This window comes from Maylandia zebra, linkage group LG8, assembly GCF_041146795.1.
Source record: "Maylandia zebra isolate NMK-2024a linkage group LG8, Mzebra_GT3a, whole genome shotgun sequence".
Lineage (NCBI taxonomy): Eukaryota > Metazoa > Chordata > Actinopteri > Cichliformes > Cichlidae > Maylandia > Maylandia zebra.
The window spans coordinates 25,735,476-25,756,476 of record NC_135174.1 but is presented as its reverse complement, the minus strand read 5'-3'; the positions used below and the strand labels follow the sequence as shown (position 1 = coordinate 25,756,476).

The 21,001-nt window shown below is 40.9% G+C and overlaps 1 protein-coding gene across 1 annotated transcript in view; it reads left to right on the top strand.

Annotated features, from left to right (window-relative positions):
• thrab (thyroid hormone receptor alpha b) overlaps positions 1 to 21,001 on the top strand; it is a 154,921-nt gene that overhangs the window by 11,797 nt on the left and 122,123 nt on the right. The window contains exon 2 of the mRNA XM_004556777.6: positions 11,668 to 11,750. The gene's annotated coding sequence lies outside the window, so the exon portion shown is untranslated. The remainder of the gene's footprint in view (positions 1 to 11,667; positions 11,751 to 21,001) is intronic.

Here is a 21,001-nt window from a genome sequence, read left to right as displayed (position 1 = left end):
AGTCTGAATGTTGCCGAATAAACAATTTCACAAAATCATTTGCATTTTGGTCAACGTATACGTCTATATCGGTATATGTAGGCCAGTATTGGCTAGTGGTCTGTCTCTGCATGACAGGATTCGCACGAGAGTCAAGGAGTGCTTTTCATCTCTACCTGTTAATTTTGCTAGCCAAGCAGGGATGGAGAGCTACACACTGGGAGGTCCAGAGTGCAAAGTTAATGCCAAGCACCCTGAGGCAGTGCATGTGCATGTGTGTATGCGTTTGTACAAGAACCAAGAGACTTTTGGATCTGGCAGCCTCGTGCATTCCTCATCTGAATTGTTTCAACTGCAGCCAATCAACAAACGCTGGCACATAGCAGAGATCTGTGTAGTCCAAGTTCATTCAGTTTCTCACTTGTACTGAAAGTAACAGAATTTATGTGTGGGCATGTAGTGAGAGCTGTGTTATATGTTAATGCGTGTACTCGGATGGTGCTAATAGTATGCGTGGGAATATGTGTGTGCTTGTGTAATTCTGATTCTTAGAGCACGGTGTTTCTGCACCGTCTCCATGTGTTTGATGCCGACGACAGGCTCATGTTTCCCTCAACATAACTGGCCTTGCTAGAAGGAAACTTAATAGGCAAAGTGTGAGGCAACCACTCTGTGATTAGTTTGCACTACCGCTTTGAAGTAGCCTTTGCCTGGCAGCGCTGGACACAGAAATTCTGGCAAGCTGCACGCAAGCATTGCACACTTGCACAGCTTCTCAGACAAACGATACGCATGCATGTACGTGCATGCTTTCAAACCAGCATGTAAAACCCGCACATGCATGTTCACAAACATGCAGACAGCTGTTCTTAGTTACGACGTCGTCAGCTTCAAATTTTATAAATCACTGCCCTTTAATGAACACATGTTCACATTCATTTGCCTTTACTACTGACGCTGGCCCTTTTTTATGTCTCTTTTTTTTTTTATTATGGGTTAGCAATTCACCTCATTGATCAGTTCGTGTTTTAAACACTTGCATTTCATAATCGGCGCGTCGCTAGTTTGCACAGATTTGTGTATATACACAAAGGTGCATCCTTTTCATTTTTCCGCTGGCCGACCAGCTGCCTGTTTGTACAGCTCTGTCCAAACTGTCTCCAGTGAGCGGCTACTTCTGTGCCCAACAACAACTGTTCGGCTTTGTTTATTGCAAGATGACACTGGATGGCAAAAGCAGCTGCCAATAGCCCTGTATGACAGAAACAGCTTCTTGTTTAGGATTACTTTGACATGGGTACACTGTACCACTGCAAAATTCTCAAGCTGTGAATACTGTCCAGTCCTGAGCATGCATAAAACACATAAAACGCACCAGAGAAACATCAACAAGAGCAAACTGAAAGTACACTTGTAGCCCCATGCAGCACATGGATTTTAAGTGAAGCTGTTTTCAGGACTAAACTGATGATTGAAACAACGGATGAGGTGTGAAAGTGAACTGTGAAAATAATCAAATGAGTCCACCGATGATTTATAGATTTGTTTTTAAGGTGGTCCAGGGTGACTGAAGAAGGTGACAAGCCGGCAGGCCCCTGAGAAGAAGCTCCGATTGCTGCTTGTGTTCTCTCACTCGTGTCCCTGACCCTTGTCCAGGTTGGACGGGCTCCAGCTGGTCCTCAGAGCGAGCGAGCTCTCCGTGCTTTCACATCTGTAGCCCTGTTTTTGTGCCAAGGCAGGCAGCGCTAACCCCTCTGACCTTCCATTCGGGTTTGTGTGTGAGAGGGAGCGAGAACTATAAACAGATGACATTACAGTGAGGAACTGGCATAAAGGGAGAAATGGTGCCAAGACCGTGTTTGTATTATGAGTTTGTTTATTCTCTCCGTGTTCATATCAGGTGTCACGTGAAAAAACATGGTTAACAGTCTATTGCTTCCCCTTGTTATTGGTTGTGTGCGCGTGTGTGTGTATGAGTGTGTCAGACCTTATCTGACACGAGGGATTAGCAGACTGAAGCCAGCCTCTGGTGTTCTTTACCCTCCCTGCCTGCAGAGGTCCATCTGATTCTTGTTGCCTTGCTGTTTTGGGTTTATTACCAAAAACGACACGATTGTCTGGTATTCCTTTTGAAGTAATCAGCATCTGAGACATGATATCCCCCACTGTATCAGTAACTATAAACTTGAATTTCGTTATGGAATTAAGGACAAAGTCAAAGGGAGCCAAATTTGGCGTGTAGGGCGGCCAACATTTACGTGCATCCAGCTGCCTTTGTGCTATAATTATAATTTTGAGTGTTCTCCTTCAGATGCTGAAGAACGTCAGCATCTGAATGAAAGTCTTGCTGTTGCAGTCTGACCCTGGAGGGTGGATTTAAGCTGCACCACCCTGTTAATGTCAAAGAAAATGTTGTGTATTTTTTGGGCTCGTGCCCCTGATAGTCTTCTTCAGTCCTTTAGACTGCAGCCTCTTCTACTGCAAACTTTGCATCCTGTTTTCATCACCGGTGATGATCCTCAAGGCAGGTTTGCTGTCAAAGAGCCCTGCAGAGAAGGTTATTAGACAGGATACTGACTACCAAAGTTACTGCTAGCACCTGTTGTGTGGTTGTGCATTTCTCCTTCTCACCGGGCGTTTTTACAATGATTTGCAAGCATCATTTTAAATGTGCAGTTTTTAAATAGCAGCCAAATTCCTAAACAAAAAGATCAGGCTACGCACTTTTTTTTTTTATTTAGCCTCTTTTGTCATTAGCGGAAGAATCTGTTTTGCCTGCACAGGATTCAGATTAACTTCACGTAAACAAGGGGTTCACAGGAAATGATGCAGCATGCAGCCCATCCTTTGTTAGTGTTTGCGATCTTATCTTGATCAAGACAGTCTCACTCTGCTCTTACCGTCTATCAGACTTCAGCCACAAACAATGGATGGTTAATGAAATGTAGTAACTGTAACCTCTGATAAATGTTACTTTTAAAAAAATAACATCTCTCCCACCTATCCTTTTATTTTTTACTAATTTGGGGAAACTGTACCTTTAAAACTAACTCGAAGCAACTGCGAAATATGCAGAAAAAGTTATGTAGTAAGCGTAGTGCACTCGAAAAACTGAAATACAGAAAACACTATATAATGTGAAAGTAATATGCATTAAAACAACTGGTGGGAGGGCGCCATTATGTCTTATCACTCTATTTAATGCCATACTGTATGTTCATCGTTTTGGCCTAATGTGAGTCGATTGTGTGCTTCAGAAATGCAATAAATATGTATTTTGTTTTTGCATCCAACTGTTGTGCCAACAGATTTTATTATTAGAAATGAGCACCAGTGTATTTCCAGCGAGTGAATAATTGATTATTGAACCGTTTCTTTGGGAACAAAGGCCTCTCGCCATGCATACTGATGAGCTCATACAGTACATGCGCCTGCCGTGCATAGGGTACACACATCCCCATAAAAGGCCACTCAAAGGATATAAAACTGTCAGCAGTTGAAGCAGAGCATGGTCTGGTGCTATACTCTAGATCACGTATACGTGTTTGTCTGTGCTGGCTTTGGTCCTGCGGCACACTGCTGCTTCAGTGAATCAGAGTCCCAGAGCTTCTTTACTCTAGATTAGAGAAAGGAAGGAAATTAGAGAGAAAGAGAGAGCGAAAGCTGGAAATGGGTCAGACATCTAAGAGCCAGGCATTTCTTTTTCTAAGATGGGTGTCAAGACTTTATCCAATTGCTTCTCTTTCCTTCTTTATCTTACTTTGTCTCGCATGCACCCCCCCCCAACTCTCCCACTATTCCAGCCAAAGAAAAGTGCAAAGGGAGGAGAAAGTTATTATGCCTGGCATGGCTGCAGAGGACTGCCTTTAATTTGGACGCAACCCAGCTGATCAATCTCCTCATTGGCTCTGTTACAGCACTGTGTGTTTGTGAGTGAGAGTGCGTGTTCAAGCCCATACGTAACAGCTAAGCTTTTAAACTACGCAAACCAACAGAGTGTTCCAAAAGTAAAGCACACTGGATTAATTCCATGTGGAATTGACTTAACTCTGTAGACAGAGCCGCGGAGGAACAATGAATCGGATTAGAGCTGGAATGAGCGTTAGCGGAATAAATATTGCAACAAAGTCAAAATAAAGGACCATCAGATGCATGTGTGGAGTTCTATAGATGCTGATGTTAGACCGGGTCAACGGGTTTGGAAAGAGGGGCTCTTGAATGCGCACACACACACACAGATGGAGGCATGCATTCACTCTAATTTACATTTAAGTAACTCTGCGTGATTTGCATACTGTGCAAACATATGGACGTGATTCAGCGGGTGGTTTGGCAAAGAGGGAGAGCCTGCAACATTTCCTTTTGAGGCTATTCTCTGGCATTGACAGCATTTAGCCGACTTCTTTTAGGAAGCATTAGTTATAAATGCATGACAGCAGCTTTCCAAAACAGCAGCCTGGGTCCCCTCAGAATTCATTTTAACAGGAAATCCCCGAAAGGAAACAATAACGTTTATTCATATGTGTGCTGTAAGGAGCACAGGGTCAGTTATTTTCTCTTTATTCTAGTTAATTATTTTGCCAATAAAATGCAATAAAATGTTTGCAGGTTTTTTTTAAAAAACTGAAAATAACTGTTTGTTAAAACAGCAAAAAGTGACCAATAGCCGCTTATCAGTACCAGCACCTCACAATGAGGCCTGCTCCCACAGGAAACAACACGGATAATGTTGTAATTCCAAAGCACTTACGTGACGTCACAATTGTGGAGCAAAAAAGCCAAACAACCTGCTCAGTTTGGCCACAATATACAGGTTACACTGTTTATAGACTGTACTTTGTATTACCTTCACTGCTGTTTGCTTGCTTTCTTCATACTCAGCATACAGCAGTGTGCAGCACTTCATGCATTTGCATTAAATGTCTTTATTATAGCTGTTTGTTTTTGTTTTTTTTACTTTAAAAAAAAAAGGGCTACCGGCTTGTAGGCAAAGCAGCCTCCATATTGTGCATTTACATTGACATGCAATGTGTGAGTGTGGTTGATTTTGATTGGCTATTTACTGTTTCCATGGTTACAAATTGATCATTGGGAACAGTAGTCTTCCCTTCAGTGCGCCGTCCTGTTCTATTTTCATGTGGAAGAACTTGATGCATTTTAAAATGTCAAGCTTTGGATAAATGGCTCGGTACTAAAGCTGAGATTTATCTAAAAGGATTAACAGTCCTCACAGAAGCTGTCATCTTCTTTTATTATTGTGAAGATAAGCATCACACTGTGCTTGCAAAATATTGGTTTGCAGGACCGGCATACTGATTTTTTTTTTTTTATTTTAAACTCGAAGACTGAAAAGCTCATGACGAGAAAATGGAACGATACTTAAAGCTGAAACAGCTTTGCAAGAAAACGTAACAGCCTGTTAGTAAATATCCTTTTATGCGGTCTCAGAATGATTGCAGAGCAAACAAACAGACTCGTACTCGCTCCCTTTTCCATCACCTGCTTTTCTGATGGACTTCTGATTGAAGAGCAGAAAGTAATGGCATTTTATTTTTCAGTCAGGGCAAAAGTGAATCGAGTTTTCTTGATGTTGTGTGACACTTTTTTTTTTTTTTTTTAATTTTTTTTTTAACATGAGCCATTTTGCTTTTCTTCTGGAAAATAAAATAAAATAAAAATTCTAACAATAATCAGGGTCAGAGCTTCCTAGTTGTTACTGTATATATCACTGGGTTTATCCAAGGTTTTAAAGATTCTTTGTCATTATTCAGTCACATAATGAAATTCTGTGAGTTGGTTATCATCTTTAAACAGCTGATATTGAACACACAGACAGAAACCCATTAAATAAATAAACCCAATAGGGAAACATAAACAGTAGGTAGCATTGCAGTTACATGTTGTAAAGTGCATGTCCCTGTCTTTTTAGGCATGAGGTGTGAGCTCTGGGGAAGAAGATGGCCCTCAGTCTGATTCTTGTTTTTTTGGTCCTAGACTGTCTTCAAGAAGGCAGAGGGACAAACAGCTTATTACCTGGGTGGGTGGAGCCATCATCTGGACACAGCCAGCATACATTGTCATAGAACTGGGAGAGGAATTCCTACAATCCCCATTACTGTTCTGAGTACTTACCTTTGCATACACTCATTGGGAACTTCATTAGTGACATCTGTTCATCTCCTTGTTAACACAAATTTCTTATGAGCCAGTCACTTGGCAGCAACTCAACGCATTCAGGCATGTAGACATGGTCAAGATGACCTGCTGAATCTTAAACAGAAGTTCTTAGAATTGGGAGTAAAAATTAATTATGTGACTTTGAATGTTGCATGGTTGCCAGATGGACTGATCTTAGTATTTCTGAAACTGCTGATTTACTGCAGTTTCAAAAGAGAAAATATGCAGTAAATTGAAGTTTTCTGGATGAAACTGCCTTGTTGATATCAGCGGTTAGTGGAAAATGGTCAGACTGCTTCATGCTGACAGGCAACAGCAGCTCAAATATGCTCTTCTGCAACCGAAGCGAACCGAGCATCCTGAATACCCGACATGTTGTCCACACCAGGTGCTACTTCTAACAGCTAAGAGTAAGAGACTGAGGCTACAGGAGATATTATGCTGAAAATATTATATCATTATGTGACTCAAGGTGCACCTAATAAAGTGGCTAAGTGTAGACAGAAATGCCACCAAATCTCTCACATTTGCAGATTCAACAAAAACATCCTAGCATAGTATCACTGGGTTTACTCATCCTAAAAGCATCAGTTGTAGTCACTGCTAAAATATGGAAACTCGGCCCCATATCCAGTTATATTTGCTATATCATCTTCCAAACATCTTCCAAACAAGCATCTGGGATGAAGGGGGCTTGTGTTGTATTCATTATGTGGTGAGACTCAAGAAAGAAGGGGGAAAAAAAAAAAAAAAAAAAAAAAAAAAAGAAAGAAGGGAAAAAGCCTCAAGGAACAGCTGATATTATTTAATGCTTTTAAAACTGCCGCATACGTAATCTGTTGTGAACATCTGCTGAACCTTTAAATCAGACATTGACCTCTCGGTGTGGCTGTGTGTCGCTGTGCACCAAAGCATGTCACAAGAATGAAGCTCATGTGAAGACATGTTATGCTGTTGAGGAAACAAGTCAGTCTCTCTCAGGCTGACAAGTTAGAAAAAGAGCATTTTTACTCCTCTTTGTATCACCTGTTCTTTTTGTGCATCACGATCGGAGGCAGGAATATTAATGAGAAGCTCATATACTGCCATTTGTAATCTCTGCTCCCTGCTTATCTTTTATTTGCTCAGACAAATTACTCAAGTAATGATGTTTGGCTCGGGTGATATTTTTATGCCCGTGTTTAAACACCACAACAATAGTAGTGCAATAAAGGTGCAACTGCTAAAGCCGGTTGTTGGCTATCAAAATAGATTAATCAATGCTGATAAAGAAATGAGCTGTCTAATACTCCAGTGCAATAAAGCCTTCCTAGTATGCGTTACTCCATGTAAGTCCTTTGTTTTGTTTAGCACTTAGGCGTTATCCAATGAGCTTCAAGCTCTGTGGATTTTCTTTCCGAATAGCATCTTCTTTTTGTGTTCCAACTCTTTCAGAATAAAGCACCGGGTTTTCATATAGCAAAACAAAAATCTGGAGAGGTGCTGTCTCCTTACATGTAGCAAGAGAACTTGTAAGGGAACGAGACTCACAGAGTGAGATCTTGGTTGGATGAGCCTACAAGTGCGTGAATAACGTTTACATTTTGATTTACATCAAGCTATAGCTTAGCAGGGTGCTGGTGTAGCTCACCTGGTTCAGCAGTTTGACTATATGGTAAAGGGTACAGTGTGTGTGCCCCCTACCCTCTCCCTGATTTCCAGTCTACACTCTAATAAAAACTCTAAAAATAGCTGTTAATTCTCTAATATGTTTAACATGTTGATCCTGAACGCAGCTCATTGCTTTAAGTCTGTTTTGGAGTCTGATTGATCCTTTATGATTTTTGGTGAGCTCAGCACGGTGCATTATGGAAAATGTCGCATGGGGAGTAAGATGCCGCTGAAGAGTTTGCTGCAATGACTGCTAGCGTTGTTAATAAGTTAAAGCTTGGTACGTCTGGACCCTTCTTGCATACCAGCACTAGTGTACGGCACAAAATAAAGTATCATTAACTACAAACACCAACTTATTTCTCTTTTAAATAGATTTTATAATGTAGGTTTCCTGTCAGGTTTACCTCTTCTCTCTGCCACCTGTGAGGATGCATATTTATCCCTCCCCAAGTCCTAAGAGCTGGGTTAGCATATGGGTTAACTGAACAATCAAATGCATGGCTGCCAAACTCGATCACTCTTATCAAATGAAGAGTATTGGTTGCAGAAACGTACATTTCTTCAACTTAGAGCTAATTTATCGAAGAGATCCGGTGTGAAGTTGTGCGTGATTGGATGATGGTACAATCCTTTTTTTTTTTCGTTTGATCAGTCCATGAGTAGTAAGGCTTGGCCTCTCTGGCTCATTCTGTTAAAAATTAAAGGCCTTTTAATAGACCTCCCTGCTTTACAAGCATTAGGTAGCACTAACAAACTGCTTCTGAAATTAGTTCACTGAGATTAGGTGTGGTGAGGTCTTGTGTAAGTTTTTAGGTCCATTATTTTATTGGCTACCACTGGAAGGAGACACTAATGCTGTTCCCAAGCCCTGATAGATTGGGGGTGGGTTGCATCACAAACCTGGACAATAAGGAAAACACCCAGATCCATCTGCTGTAGCGACCCTTTGGGGAAAAAAGTGTAGCCAAAAGTACCTTTTAAGTTATTAGCTGTCACCGTGGTTTTTTGTGTGTTCCCAGCATAAAATGAAAATGAGAATAATCAATCCACGTAGCCTCTGCATATCTTTATATTTTAATTTGTGAAGCAGCAACAGCTGTGAGACAACATCTAACACCCAAAGGCCACCATTTCTGTTTCTCATTCCCGTTGATTGTGCCGCCAACAAGCTGTCTTTTAATGAATAACTTCATCATTATCTTTTCAGTGCAAGATATGATTTTATGTGTGCTGCCTGTCAGGTCAAGAGGAAAAGTGTCAGCGGTGATGTGCGTCTGCGACTGAAAGTCATCAGATAATGATACAAGCTATGGAAATATATCTAGTATGCCAAACAGAAGATTATGATGTAAAGATACCAAGTGTGTTCAGTTGTGTGTGGATATCTCAGTCAGAGCTTTGAACGTATTTCTTTACATGTCACATTGTTAACTACGCTCGGGAGGCATCTGTTTTCCGGACTTTGTTATTCTCTTGACATATAAGCATGTGAACGTATTTGTGTGTACGTAACAGTAGCGTCCTTAAAAAGGATCCTGATGTTTTGCACTGTTGACATTAGCTGTATTCAGATTATTGTTACTACTATTATACTTACTTATTTTTAACTTTTTGCTGTGATCAATGATGATTCTGAGGCCTCATTTACCTTGGAAGTCAAAGGAGAATCGCAGTGGGCAAGGCAACGACGAACTCATTGGATAAGGTCTTCAAATCTAAGGACATTTCTTAGCCGATGAAAACATTGATTTTCACTTTTTTTTTCTCCATGGGGACCTATAGTTGGGGAAAGTTTTCCTGGGGAAAACAGGACAGTCGACAAATTGTACGTGGTGCTGTAGAAGGATTTTATTAAAACCATAGACAGCCACCAGAAGGACCAACAAATCAATCTTGGAAGAAATCAAGCCATCAACGTCACTGGAAAGACAAAAGATATGACACGCCAACTTTGAACATGTCATCAGAACAGAATAGTCATTAAAAAAGGACATCGTTATTGGAAGAACAGTAGGAAAAAGGCAATGCGTTGGTTCGGCGCCATTAAAACAATGACAAGAAGACTTCAAACTCACACAGGATCAATGTTGCTGTACAATCCACCAGATTTAGATTTCTGAGGTGAATCTTTGCAGAGCCTATAACATATCCTGCATCCTTGTAAAAAGAGGATGACTGATATTTTCTGGCTGGAAATCAAACAAGAGGAACTGACAGTACCGGACAGCTCATTGACAATAGTAGCGGGCTGTGTCGACCCTACATGTAGTTGTGCATAAATCCCCAGGAAGGCCCAACCTTTTGCCTTCTTGTAGGAGTTGTGAAACTTGCCATGTCATTGGCATATTTTCTGACTACATTCTGGTTGAACTATTGTCTTCAATTTCAGAAACTCACATGCATTCATCTTAGCCTGTAGCCCCACTCATGTGATGCTGTAAAACAGACTTTTTTTGTGCTTGTTTCTATTTTCACACAGTACACATTAATGTGGGCACCAACCTCTGCACCCCCCACCTCCCACAGGGTGTGAGATACAGCATCTTATGAACATGGGCATGTGTTAAACATTTTTGCAGTTTATATACAATTAAATGCTAATAGAGTGGGAGGCTGGAGAGTTGGAGGGAGTTAAATAGCTGAAAGCATGAAGTCATGCAGAGCGAGGATACAGAGGTCAGCACAGTTGTACGCATCGCCTATGGGGAGAGGTAGGCCATGGCTATACATGATTAGAGCGTGCGTGAAACTATTGTGAGCATAAATTTACTGGCATGCCTAGCTGAGCTATTGCGAGGCTCAATTATCTGTGGTTGTTCGTCCCATACTCTTGCATTCACAGCCTGTATGTATTAATTAATCATTTCAATCCCCCTTTTTCACGATCAAAAAATAAGCTAAATAAAATCGAGCCATTTTGAGTTGGCATTTTTATCAGACTGAGTTAGTGTTGTCCGAAACACAAACACACACAAAACATTATTTAATTTGCTTCTACCAGATCACTTCAGTTGATCTGATATAAAGGGCCTGTTCAGAATAAAACAACTCAATGTTAAATATAATTTACTTTAGTGGTCATATATAAAGACCAGCTCTATTATGCTTATAGCCTTTAGAAAAAGTGCAGATATGCCTAGCGTGAATGCTCTCTCTCAGCTTGCTTTTTACTTGGCGTTCATCAGCATCGCCATGAGTGTGCAAGTACCTTGATAGTATGTGTTGAAGCATGAGTGGTAATTATTCAGTTTTTCTAATGCAACTGATTAAAATATTTAACTTGGCCGAGATGTCTGTTAATATTGCCTGGGGTCTTTCGTTTATGTACAGTAATAGGTGTTAATATTGAAAGGTCTTTTTGTACAAAGTGTAATGAAGCCAAGCAGACAGTAAAGCGAATATCTGCATAGTGTACTGGAGAGCTGTATACTCCATATACCTGCCCCTTTGAAAGTTCGGCAACATTCATGCTGTAACGGCGCTTTGATGCCTTTGACCAAAGCCTCGAATTAGACAATTCATTTGGTTGAAGGATTAGACTGCTAAGCTTTTTAGTGGTAAGCTGGTCACATGAAGATCTAAAATTGGTTTTGATAGACAAGAAAACCTTGCGCCTCCTTTGGGGATTTTCCTCTCTTGAACTCCCAGACTCCTCCCATGTCATCCCTGACTTAGCAGTACATGCATGCTTCAGTGGCCATGTGGATTTGCTTGTGCTCGAGTTGTGGCTATCTGTAGGATTTGGCTCACAGGATTCCTCTGAAAGCCTTTTCACTCCCTGGAACTTTTGGCCTGGTGAATGTTTTGCTTTTGTTGGCAAAGACACGAAGAATCACAGATTGTCTCTTCTGATTGCAGAGTCTGCGAAGACCTGTGTTGGGATAAAAGCTGTATTCAAATCTAAAGAAAGGGCACTGAAGTGAAGGCAGCTGACAACCAAGGTAAGAAAAAGTTTGCATGGCTTTGTGTACAACGCTGGCGGCTTGTATTAACTGTCAGACTTCGTCAATGGGATCTGTTAGTGTAATGGTACTGTGATATATTGACAGTGAAAAGCCTGGTTGGTGGTTGGTGTTACTTTTCCACTGGAACACAGTGTCTCATTTCCACAGGTACAGAGTTGATGGGGTTTTTTTATGGTTGTTTTTCGGGAGACTTCTGTATATATAGTACATATGAACTGTACACTTATTGACTGGCACTGACATGTTTGTCAGGTTCCCATGGTTTCCACCTGTCAAGAATGTCCAGAACATTGGAAAACGATCAAAAATAATCTATCCAGAGCGTTTCCTCATCTTTCCAGACGAGCTATGTTAGCAAACCTGATTCTATTTGCCACCTAAGCACCTCAAGGGTCACATGTGTTGTATGAACAAGCTCCAGACTTCATTTACAAAGGAAATCGCATGCTAGATAGTTTTTCATTTTGCATGTGCTTAATGATTCTTACATATGCTGTTTCCTGTGTATGCAGCTTTTTCAGTGTGGCAAATGAAGGAAACTACACTTTGAGAACAATAACAGTGTGTTTGGGCAGTGCATTATGCGTGCTATGCAAACACATTCTCAACTGGTGCAACATCCCTGTAGGGTTGTGGAGGGTTGAGGAATCACTCAGTCTTGACAAGACAGTAAATGTGGACATGGTGGAATTAACCTTGTTCTGCAACACATTTTCTGGGCCAGCTTTTCTTTTTTGTCTGCTGGCAGCGGGTCAGCGTATCGTCTGACAGTTTACATTCCTGAAATTGCAACAGTCAACGATTTTCCCCAAGAGTGGTGTCTTGCACCGTGTTGGATTTTTGCCTTTTATCATAACTGCTACATGTTAACATGCTGTGCCTCATTGACGAGTCGTGTCTTTGATTCAAAGCGGCGTTCCTGATGACTGATGATCTATTTCTTGCTTTATGCATGTTCTCACTGTCTAACACCACCCTGGTTGATGGAGTAATTGGAAGAAGTCTGCTGAATCCTAATCAGGTTTTGAGTCTGATACAGAAGAAGTAAAAGTGAAAGATTCATATGTAATGACTTCTGTTGGCTGAGGAGTAGGAAACAATCAAGCTTTGAGCTGCAACCTAATAAATGTTAACAGCCTGTGTCTACAATCGGAAAGTGAGAGTAACCGCATATCTAACGTTGATTAAATAAATGCATTAGAATGAGAGCTGGAGGCTGCTGACATTTCCAAGCTTTTATTTCTTTAGCTAATTCTCCAAATGCAGGTGGTCCCAGGTCAGAACTTGAAGTTGACAAGCTTGAATTACAGATTTGATATAAATCAGAGATTAACATAGAGACTCTGACATGTGGAACCGATATGGTGTTATTAGGTCCATTGTTTTTCTGAGGATTTATAACTCAGTCGGTCACAATCGGAGGGCGGCTTTGGGCACTGACGCATGGATCTATATCTTTACTTACTTTGGCTGATTACTGTCATCACTTTGCAGAGCCAAATTTCATTTTGACATTTGGGATAATGGCAGGAACATGCTCCTCTGCACTGTATAAAAGCATTCATACTGTAGATAAAGGGTAGATATGAAGCAGAGAAATTCAGGGTCCAATCATCTACAGCAGCTGAACGCATTGAATTAAAATTGTTAAAAAATGCTGAATGAAATTTTAAATAAGGTAGGGAAAAGTAGGAGAAGTTTGAATATTTTTGGAGATTGTACTATCTATATAGCTGAATCATCCAGGTTTGACTGTATGATGGTGGGTGCCACAGATGGATGTGCTTCTCTTTTGAAACCTAACTGCACATTGCTACGATGCCACGTTGTTGATTGTTTAGTGTGGGAGCACTCCTACACACTTACATTGATCTGAACACTTTTGTTTCCTTTGTACCCAAAAAAATGTAAAAGTTGTGTGATAGCATCTGGCTACGTCAAAGAGCTAACTAGCATCATAATTATTAGAAAGTTGTCAACTGCTGCTTCCCCATTTCTATAGTTCTCTAATTCTGTGTGTATTGTTAGTTGCTTTGAAGTTCTTCCTCTTTTTGATATCACATTGTTTGAATTTACTACATACAGTGGGAAAGTTACCCCACCTCCTACTAGTTTTTAAAGGTATAGTTACATAGTGAATAGGACATAAAATGGTCATTTTCGGTTGGATTTTATTGTACTCAAAGCTGAGTCCATTAGCCTGCATCACACTTTAAAATTTGTTTTAGTGACAGAAATAGTAGTTTTTGTAACAATCAATCCATCCATCCATTCATCCAACTATCCATGATCTGCCGTCATCTGTTTTATAAGGGGCAATAGTCCAGGCAGAGATACGCCTAAAATACCTCACCTAGAAGACACCTGGTTAGGTGCCTGAACCACCTTCAAATAGTGGCTCTCTGAGGCCCTCTTGAATGACTAAGCTCTTTCCTCTGTCTCTCAGGCAGAGCCTAGACACCCTTTAGGTACAGACTGATAGAATGAGATCACAGCAGAAATGAGCTTTCTCAAGAGTAGGTGAGGATAGGAACGCAGATCATCTGGTAAATCTGCAGCTTTGCCTTCCTGCTCTTCACCGCAACAGACTGATACACAGTCTGCGTTATTGTTGTGTCGTGTCAATCTACTGCTCAAGTCTTGCCTCACTTGTGAGCAAGATCCAGAGATGCTCAAACTCCTCTACTTGGAAGAAATGGTTAGAAATCTTTCTAATAGCTTAAAATGTGTCAAATATAGGGCGTTATTACTTCTGCGTCATTACTTCTGACTAAAAAGGGTGGAACTGATATTTAGGTGTGGTACTGAGATTATGTATTTCAATTGCATTTTGATTAGAAACAGAATGATGACGTGACGCACATTATAGTAGGTATCAGTGCAAACATATCAAGTGCATTTTAGATACATAAAAAAACCCTTTCTAAAATGGGCCTGCCTTCTGACATAAACTTGAATAAAAGTTCTTGACTCAAATGGTCAGGTTTGCTGGCTGTGTGAGAACACAGATTACCCATAACACACAGATAAACTCTGTAACAGCAAGATAAATATCTGTAGTTGACAGAGCCTACCGCAGTTTATGAATTGTAGTACTGACTAAAAATGAAACGCTTGGCGTCTGAGTGTTTTGTAGTTTGCTAATTGCTATTAAACCAGAAACCACAATATAATCCTTTTCTAATTATAGTCAATTGACTTTTCTGTTGTGCTGCGCCGAGCGACTAAATCAAAACAAAGCAATCTCTGTCAGCGGATTGAGCGTCGGGCATCGCCTCTGTATACCCTCGTGGCTCTCAGGTGGCAGAGAGAACGAGCAGATCCACTCCCTCCCCATCTGTCGTGCCCGTCAGGGGAATCACCTTCTCGCTCTGGCACACACTTGCAAACAGACGCACACACACATCCACCTGGGAATGCATTCACAGCTACAATCATAAACAAGAGCAAGCATAATCAAATGAGCATCCACAAGCTCACAGTCGCTGATAAAACAAATGGGACGCATTCCGATTCACGCAAAGATAATCTGTGAGCTTTGCTTATCTGCAGACAGGATGTACCTGGGGATGTGTAAAGCAGGATAGGCAAAGTGTGAGTGGGCTGAAAGCCAGTGGCTGAATTGCTTTTTTTCTTTGACAGTTTGACTCACCACCTCCCTGGGTAATCCCAGCGTTCGCTTTTGGACAACTCGCGTACCAAGCAGCAGTTTCACTTTGATTGAATTGAATTCGTCAGATGGCCATTCAGGCCTTTGCTGCCACTAACGGGAAGACGTAAACTGTATGACAGTCAAAGCTGCGTAGAAGAGAGACACAGTGACATTTAAACTGAAACCATTTCAGTCAGACAGATGAGCGTTCAGGCTGTCTCTGTATTAATGCTGTCTCCTTTTCTGTGACATTTGAATGAGCTTTTTTCCCCCTCCACATTGGTGATCAATAAAGTAACTTAATAACCTGCCTCGAGACTCTAGGACGATTGGACAGAATAGAGTAGCGTCAATTTAGTGCAGTTTTATTCTGCAAGGAAGCAAGGGATTCATTTGATATTTCCAGGAACAATGGAAACAATAACTGAATAATGACACTAACTAATACCAGGTGCGGGTTTACCTGCGTTTTGGCTGGAAACATGGCTGGGTGTCAGTGAAGCAGTAGAGACATGACACTGTTATCTTATTGTGTTTTTTTTTTTCTTTCTTTCTTTTTGTGCAGCGCAAGTGCTCTTTGCTTTCCAGCGTATGGGTTTATTGTGTTGTAAACAAGGGGCAGCTATAATGTTAGGCTGCAGCATTATCGAGGTAGCGTGTGTGGTATTTTTATGAAACTGTGTGGTTTTTAGGACGGCTCTCTCATTCACTCACAGGAAGTGGTTTTTGCCTCTTTTCTGCAAAGCACAAAATGTTCCTCTTTTGCAGGTCTCCTGATACTTATTTCATTCATTTCTTTGTGGTCACGCCAACATCTGTATTAAAGGCGAGCTCTGCTTGGGGTCAAAGCGGAAAAGTGCAAACCGCAATTGGTAAAGATTAGAAAGGTTTTGTGGTGTAACGTAGCTACCCCTGAGGGCCGCGTTTGTATTTGAACTGTAGTTTATTGGTGCTGCACAGAAAAAAAGATAACGTGAAATATATATTAAATATATTTTACCAACACAGCCTGTTTAGATTGTCTTTCAACTGCATTCTTTTCATTACATGATTTGTACTGCTTTGTTGTAGACATTGAAGATAACTGGCACAATGGCACAACAGGGAAGGAAATAGTACTCAGCACCATCTACTCTTCTTCCTGTCCTTTGTTTGTTGGCCCCACTTCAGTGCTAGACTTTTAATCTTCATATATGAAGGTGCTCTAGTTAAAAGTTAAAGTCCAGAGAAGCCTGCACTCACTGAGATGCACTCGCTCACCCTCTGAAATACTTGCTGTGTGGCCCAAACGCAAAATAAACAGACCAGACGAAAGACACACCGGGAGTATATTTCCCACTTCGAGCAGCACGGGGAGAAAGAAGTGACGAGAGAGGGAGAGCCTTGTTCACATACACTCACTAGCCATTTCATTAGGTATACTATACTTAGTATTGAGTGTGAGCCCGTTTTGCCCTTAATTCCTCATGGCATAGATTCAACAGTCCTGAGAGATTTTGGGCCGTATCGACATGACAGCATGTCACATTTCCTGCAGGTCTGTAATGTAAATCTCCTGTTTGACTACATCCTAAAGGTGCTCTGTATGATTGAGATTTAGTGACTCAGTTTCCTCAGCTGACAGGCGTGGCAGTCGGTGTGGTCTACTGGTGCTGTAGCCCATCTGTTTCAACATTTTGGGCGTATCCTGCATATCTTGGCTGTAATGAGTGGCTATTTGAGTTACTGTTGCCTTGCTGTCACCTTGAGGTGTCTTTAAAGATGCAGCAGTAACTCAAATGAGCAGACGCTCTTCTGCAACTGAGGTATGCAGACGAGCATCTGATTATTGCCTAATTATGGTGCTGTTGCTTATCACCTTGAAGCAGTCCTCTGAACTCTGGCATTAACGAGGCGTTTTTGCCCATAGAACCGCTGCGTACTGGGTAGGGATGGTTGTGTGGGAAAATCCCAGCAGAGCAGCGGTTTCTGATATCCAAATGTGTCTGTAATCACACAGTTGCTTTAACCTCTGATTTAAAATTCAAAACAATAGAAATGTAAAAGTGCAGAGGTGCTAGCCTGAGGTTGCACGGTACGAAACAAAGCAGAGCTAAACACAACCCACAGTTCTGATAGCTTGTTTTAATCGACCAGCTATCGCAAAATGAAAATCTGGATCTCATATCATAATTGTTTTAACATTTTCTTCGGGGGGAATAAAAGCTGCATCAGAAGAAGAAAGCCAAAAATAGATTCAATTCTGTAGCTTTAAGTCCTGCACAATCTCAACATTTTAACAATAAATGAACCAAAACTTCATTTGCAAATGCTTTTGAGGGACTCCTCAAACATGTTTACATTGACTTGTTTTGCTATCGTGTCACACTGTCATTGAAAAAAATGACGTTAGATTCATGTAAAATAGGCAGCAGCTCACTGCACAGGCAGTGCACTTTAATCGGCTACAGAACTGACTTCTCTTTTATATTCCTCCCACTTTGTAAGCCATGATTGCAGCCACATGCCGTTGTTCCATTCAGATCACATACTGCAACACTAAGTCTTCACCAGGCTCTTTGAATTGCTTGTCACTGCAACAGCTCCTGTCAGACAGCCAACTGTACTTCCTGGTGTGAAACAGATCTGATTGTATCGACTGCTATCTAGTTTCAAAGTAACAATGAGGCAGTTCTTTTAGCAACCCAAGCTGGAAACATTTTTCTAAGTTCACAGGTTTCACGGGGAGCTTGTGTTTCCATACACCGCAGCGGCAGCAAATCTGACAGGAATACAAGTTTCTTTAAATGTTGACATTTTAATGCATCCATATAACAGACAGGTTAGTGGAGTCCTGAGGTTTTGCACACTCAAAATAACGAACATGGTCGTGCAGCTTTTTCCAAAATAGCATTATGTGTAAACAGTCTGTCACGTGTCAAAAACCAGCCGAGGGGGCCAGAACTACTCCACTAATAAAAGTCATTAATTACTCTAATTTGTCTACTTTGTAAAAATCTTGAGCCACCCCCCTTTTCTTTATGTTTTGTTTCCAAGGAGCCAGACCCTCTTGTAATTTTTTAAGTGGTCTTGAACAATAGTTTTCTAGGATTTTTGAAAGTCTTTCAAAGATTTCTTTTGGACATTGGCTGGGATGTTTTTGTTTTTTTGACAAACCTGGATATGTGGAAGATAACAGAAGGTGTAAAAGGCCTCAAAATATCTACAGCAGATGAACAGTAGCTAAAAGGCATGTCCCTAAGAAACAGGAAAGATGCATCTAGTCCTTCAGTTGATCCACCTGCTGTTGAACGAAACCTCATCGAAAGTCACATCTCTGAATTGGAAGGAAATTTGGAACAAAATTACTTAATAACTGAACTGAAACAGGTGAAAACAGGTCTTATAGGGTGATTAAATCAAATCTGAAATTTTTTGAATCAAATCATCAATAATATGCACAGAGAAAGTCCAGGAAAGAAATACAACATCTACAGCCGTCTGTAAAACACGATGGAGGCTTTGTCTTGGTTTGGGGCAGAATTTCAGCAAGTTTTGTTGGAGATCTTGTCAAAATCAATTGAATTATAAACTGTCATTGTGCAATATTTGAAGCAGTTTGTATTTAGAGGGATCAAAAGCTGCTAACGAAGACCCAAAGTTCCAAAGAAGAACTTTGAAAGCCCTTCGAGAAGCCTGGAAAACTATACCTGAAGACTATTTAAACAAATGACAAGAAATCTTGCTTAAGAGAGTTTAAGCTTTGATGAAGATTAAATGTAGTCATGCCAAATGTTGACTTTTAAGCTTGTTGAAATTGCTGCATCTGTTTCCCTATGAAAGAACTAAAACAAGTTGTCACCGCTTGTTTAAATGAAGGTAAAATGAAATTAATAGTTTCAAGTAATTGCACACATTTGATTTAATGGCTGTTTTATGAATACTTTATACTCCATTAAGCACCAAACCCCAGTTCACATTTCCCTCATGTTTATTAAATGGGTGGATTTAGTTCTTTTCCCTTAAAAAAATCAGTGCCCCCTCCCCACTTGTTAATGTTTCCGAAAGTGGTGTCAGTTGAGTCACGTAACAGGTGCAGCAGGCACAAGATCCTGCCCAAACATTTTGGCCCCCCCGCCATGTTATATATGTAGTATACAGTCCAGCCTGTCCCTGTGGTGCCAGAAAACACGCTCAGCCACACCAGACAGATCATTTTGCTTCTCTGGCTAACGTTGCCCTGCCTGTGTTTGGTCTCGCTGTCACGGTTCAGCTATATGGGACTATAGATAAAGGTAACATATACCTTGTGATGTCTTTCACCTCAAGCTAAGGACCAAAACATCTGAGCTACTGCTGCTTTACAAGTTTAATGAATACGCCTTCAGCATGGATAAGAAGCACTGTACATTAAATGTTGATTGGATAGAAAGTAGGTCATTTTGTTGCATAAGCTCTGAGGGAGTACATGCAAGAACATGCTGGCTTATATTTTTCTATACTGAGTGTTTATCACAGCATGTGGTAGTGGTGGTGGAGCGTTAGTGCACAGTGTTGATGTTAAATGCAGTTTGTGCCATCTGCCCAGAAACTTTATATATTTGTAATGATGTAAAGAGACAGAGAGAAGAAGGAACGATTAAAAAAAACTGACAGAGACGTTGGAAAGAGACTTGAGGAAGGGGAAGAGGAAAGAAGTGGCCTGTGACCGGTGGGCAGCGTTAACCAGTTGAGAAAAAGGCATTCCAGCGCTTTTGTTGTCGGGCCACAAATATTCCAGTCTTCCCTTCCTACTCCTTTGCCACACAAACAAAGTGAACTCCGGCAAAGGCGGAGAAGAGAGAAGACATTTAAAGGTCTCACGTACAGTGGACATCATTGTGTCCCATCTGTTAGCTCTACACTTTGTTTGGCTTGAGTTTCAGCCATACATGTGTATGAGAGTTTATTAAAGACAGACTAAGGAGGAAATTGAGTCCAGCTTCAGAACTTTGTTTGCAGATATGAATGCACGCACAAACACCACCTCCCCCGCGCACACAGGCGAATGTGCGCTCAAATACGTCGAGTATATTCAAATGTATTTCTTAACCTCCTAAGACCCGAACTCTTCCACGGCATGCATTTTTAATTTCTCTTTGATATTTGGGCTGATTGGGGCCTGATAAATGTAAAAACAAAGAATTAGCAGATTTATTTATTTTTTACCTAATTTTAGTTTCTAAGAAAAATGAGAGCCACATATGAGGATATTCATTTAAAATTTTGATAGAACAGTAGCAGTATGCTGTCCTCGTAAGTGGATATCAGGCCCTTTTAGAGCAAAATTGAGTATTTTGGTCTAAGTAACCCAAAATGTGATCTCCACATATGTGGACGCCAGGTCCTAGGAGGTTAAGCTTTCAAGCACATAGTGAGGAGATGGACGCAGGAAGGTACTGGTGCACCTTTTGTACTGTATTTGGATGAGTTCCAGGTCATTGACCCGAGTCCTCCACTTTCTCATTAAAGATACAATTCTAGAATCTGAGCAGACTCAGCTCAACATGCCATCACTACTAAAAGCCATATTGGGACATTTTCCCTCCACCACTGG